We start from the raw sequence: 5,031 nt of genomic DNA on the forward strand, positions 1-5,031 counted from the left end.
AGTGACAGAGAAGGTGGCTGCTGTAACCCTTGCTTCCATGGTCACCGTGGGGGCTAGGTAGTATCCAAAGCTCATTCACCTGTCTGGTGCCTAGAGGTGGGGCAGTGTTCCTGGCTCACACCAGCAGAGAGAAACAGGCTTCATCAGGGGTCCATCTGGATGGTAACCAACAAAAAAAGGTCTATGGGCTGTGGCCACAGGGTGGCTGGATCCAAAATTGCTCACTACTTTGCCTGGTTGGAGGAAGATGCCAGAGGAGGATACACCTAGTGCAGGCAAACTGGATCTTTGGTCCCTCGTGGCACTCTCCTGTGGGGTGAGATATTCTGTGGTTCACTGTCTGTGGAGAGTTCTCATGTTGGGGAAGGGTCCCTCTTACCTTTCTATTTAGCTCTGGGCTTCTCTGTTCTGCTCTGTTCTTCATCCTTGCAGTTTGTCTCAGTGGGGTTGCTAAATGCTTTTATTTCTTCTCCTTGCAATCTATTCCCCCCCCCCCCAATTTCAACTGCTTCGATTTCACTTCAGTCCAATTTTCCTGCTTCTGGATGGGACTTTCTTTCTTTCTTTCTTTCTTTTTTTTTTCTGGAGAAAGAGTCTCAAGCTGTCATCCTGTGTAAAGTGCAGTGGCTTCATAGCTCACAGCAACCTCCAGCTATTGGGCTCAAGTGATCCTCTGGCCTCAGTTTTTCTATTTTTAGTAGAGATGGGGTCTTGATTTTTGCTCAGGCTTGTCTTGAACCTGTGAGCTCAAGCTATTCACCCACCTTAGCTTCCCAGAGTGCTAGGATTACAGGTGTGAGCCACTGTGCCCAGCCTGGATGGGACTTTCTGATGAAAGGTTCCTCCAATCAGCAAATTCTTGTCTCCTTAAATCAGCTGAAGTTTATTTCTGTTGCCTATAGCCCAAAACTGACACACTGGGGACTCTAGTCCTAGATCTGCCATTGACTTGGTTTGTACTCCAAAATAAGTTGTGCATACTTTCTTGGTTTTACTTTTATCCTCTGTTAATAATGGCATGCCAAATTGCAGATTCTACCTGGCTTACATAAAGAAGAGAGGGGATGCAACTGTTATGACATCTTTCATTGGTTATTGTGAAGAAATAGCTACAAGAGGACCATCTTCAGTGCTTATTCCTGTGATTGTATTGTCATTTTGTGCCATGGCTTCTGGAAAACTCAAGCTTTTTGTCTGAATTTCAATAGTTTTATCTTGCCTGGATCTTCTGGTACAATTGCCACTCTATTATACCTGAGTACTTATTCCTTTCACCTGATTTACCGTGTTTGTTATAGCTAAACCATTTTTTTTTAATGTACTGGCATACTGAGTGGTCTACCTGGCATTCATTTTGATCCTCATCCAATATGTAGCAAACATGTAGTTGGCTGGGATTAACACAATCCTTACATCTAAGGATGGACCCAGATTTGCCCTAGCCATTTTGTATAACTTAATGTCCCAGTATACACTAATTGGTTCTGAGATACATTAGTTAGAGTGAGGCTTAGGTCTTTTATTCAATGGTTGTTGCTGATGGTAGTCATGTTGTGAGGGGATTTGGAGTCAAACTTAGGATAGAGTGGCTTTGTGGAAGGCAAAATGGAGTGACAGAAAGAAGCTGGATCCTGGATGATATCATTAAGCAGCAGGACTGGTTCAGCAGTCATTTGAAGTCCACTGTACTCCTGAATTATTTTTCAGTTTCACAAGCCAATAAATTCCTTTTCTCAAGTACTTTCAGTTGGATTCTATGTAACTTGCAACCAAAAACATTTTAACAAAGAGATCTATGAAATCTCAAGATATTTGGAGAAAGAGGTGAGATTTATTAATGAATAAATGTTTTTGGAGACACACAGATACCTTAAACCGTTAATAATGTATGATCCCACCAAAGCCTGATTCTTTTCCTGTGCTCTCTTATCTCAGGAAATATCTTCAACATTCACCCAGTTGCACAAGCTAGAAACAAACATGGAAATCATGTTATACTCCTTTCTTTTCCTCACCTCCAATTAAATCACTTATCTTTATTATCTTTGCAATCATCCGTCATCTCTCCAACACATTGCCACTGCTTTAGTCCAAATTATCATGGTCCACATGAATCTCCATGATTTGCCTTCTGCCTCCTTCTCACATCTCTTCTCATCTTCCTTTCCTACCCTTGACTTCTCTATTTTTTCCTATACTGAATTGTTGTTCCCTGCAAGAATTTTAGCAGTTTCATCTACTCCCTTGTAGAAAGAAAGTTCTATGAGTGTATGGATCACATCTTGTTTTTTTACTTATAAATTCCCAGCATGTAGCACAGTGCTTGGTACATTCTAGTAACTCACTAATGTTAGTGGAGTTAATAAATGAAAAAAAGAATGAGTCTTTCAGCCCTTACTCAATCCCTATGTCTAAAATGCTCTTCCTTACCATTATCTCCTCTTTGACTAATTCTTTTTAGACTAGGTCTGGGTATTGCCTCTTTGACTAATTCTTTTTTAGACTAGGTCTGGGTAGTGCCTTCTCTAGTAGTTATTACTTAAACATTTGCATCTCCAACAGACCCTGGTGCTCACTTCTGTCCTAGCACCGGTCATGTTGTGTCATCATTGCTTCGACATCTGAATCCCCAAGTAGGTCCAGAATTCTTGGAAGGTAGGGCCTGGATCACATTATCTATTTTATTCCTACGGCCCTGAACAGGGTTGGGCACAGAGGAAGCCTGTGATGAAAGTTTGTTGAATGAATGAATGAAGGGTGTGCATGTGAGCCAAGCATGAAACTTTTATATTCATTTATTCCCATTTAAGAGCCCTGCAAGGCCCATTCTTCTTCCTTCTCATCTTTCCTCATAATCTGGCTTTATACACCTCCATCTATTGCCCCAGGCTACACTGGTTCTACTCACCCTGGGAGAAGGCTCACATCGCCCCCCCCCTTTATTTATTTATATATTTATTTTTTGGAGACAATCTCACTCTGTCACCCTGGGTATAGTGCCATGGCTTTATGACTCACAGCAGCCTCAAACTTTTGGGTTCAAGTGATCCTCTTACCTCAGCCTCCCAAGTATCTGAGACTACAGGCACCTGCCACAATGTCCAGGTAGTTTTTCTATATTTAGTGTGATGGGGTCTCACTCTAGCTCAGGCTGGTCTTTAATTTCTGAGCTTAGGTGCCTTGGCCTCCCAGAGTGCTAGGATTGCAGATGTGAGCCACCATGCCCAGCCAAAGCTCACATTTCTTATTCATGCTCCCTTCTTACTATTCACTTACTTACTTTCCCCTGCTATCCACTTTCCTCTCCAGCCAGCCCTCCCAGTTCATATGGAGCACTTTTGTGCCCTCCTCTCTTGGGCAGCATGAGACCCCTTCCTCCCCTCTTCCTTCTTTTTGTCCTCTTTAGATCAAAAACTGCTTCGATTCTTTGTGTTTCTCAGATTCTTTTTGTTTCATTGTCTGTTTACCTTACTGTCTGTTTGTTCCATTGTTTGTATGTATCCCAGTGTCTTTGTGTTCCAATATCTGAGTATTACAATGTTTGGGTATATCTTGGTGACTGGGAATCCAATTGTCAGTTTCTGTGCATCCTAGTGTAGTTATGTCCTAGTGTCTTTGTGTTCCAGTATCTCGGTGTCCCAGTGGCTGTATAGCCTAGCTTTTCTCTATGCCCAAGTGTCTATGTGTCTTAGAGTCAGGGTCTGTAAATCCCAGCATCTGTATTTCCTGGTGTTGGTGTTTATCCCATGTGTAAGTATATTCCAGAATCTTTGATGTCCCAATAACTGTATTGGACATTGTTTGCATGTCTCAACATCTGTGGGTATTTCAGTATCTTTGTTTTCCCAGTTTTAATATGTCCCAATAGCTGTGCATCTCATTGTCTGTGTTTCCTAATGTCTATGTGTCTCAAGGTCTAGGTATGTTCCAAAGACTGTCTCAGTCTGTGTATTCCAGTGTTTGTGTGTCTCAGTGTCTGTGTGTCCTGGTGTTTGTGTGTGTTACAGTGAATGTGTGTATCTATTGACTATATGTGCTTGGGTTTGTGTATCTCAGTTAATATGTCTCATTATCGGGATCTCTTAATGCTTATTTTCCAGGGTCAGTGCATCCCATTTTCTGTATGTCCTAGTTTTGAGTATTTACCAATGAATTTATGTCCAAATGTCTGTGTGTCATGGTGTCTCTGTAAATCCAAATGTATATATGTCTGAATTTCTGTATCCCAGTGCCTGTACAGCAAAATGTCTGAGTGCCCAAATTTTATGCATCCCAAAGCCTGTATTTTCTAGAGTCTGTTTATTATAAAGTTTGTGAATGCCCCACTGTGGGTGTGTCCTCATGTCTATGTATCTTGTGTATGTGCACTAGTATCTATGTTCCCAGTGCCTATATATCCCATTGTCTGTGTGCCCTAATGTCTGTGCACCACTGTCTGTGTGCTCCAGTGAATATATACCCCATGTTTCTGTATATCCAAGTGTCTAGTGTCTTAAGGTCTATATGACTTAGTGTCTATGTACTACAGTTTCTGTGTATCCCAATGTCTCTTTAGCTTTATAGCTGAGTGCTCTAGTTTTTGTGTGCCCCTAGTTTCTGTGTCTCGCAATGGCAGGAAATTGGTTGTGTATGTGAGTTTCAGTGTTTTTCTGTATTACAGTGTTTCTTTCCCAGTCCTTGTGACCTAGGGTTTTTGTACTGTTGTCTGAGTGTCTCAATGTCTTTGAAAAGAGTGTCTGTATGTCTCAATGTTAGTGCATCTCCATGTTTGTAATTTCCAGCATCTATGTGTCCTAGTGTCTGTGTATGTCCCACGGAATATATATTGCACATACTCAGGTACATACATATGCACTGAGCATATGCATATACATATATTCCGTGGGACATACACAGACACTACATATATGTATATATACACACAAATATATATACACATACACTACACATACATATATATATGTAGGAGACGCCAACATCCGAGCAAGATGATCTGCAGCTGAGGCGTGGACCTCGGGCCATTCCTCCACA

Source organism: Otolemur garnettii, unplaced genomic scaffold (assembly GCF_000181295.1).
Source record: "Otolemur garnettii isolate 467f Iridium unplaced genomic scaffold, OtoGar3 scaffold00256, whole genome shotgun sequence".
Classification (NCBI taxonomy): Eukaryota; Metazoa; Chordata; class Mammalia; order Primates; family Galagidae; genus Otolemur; species Otolemur garnettii.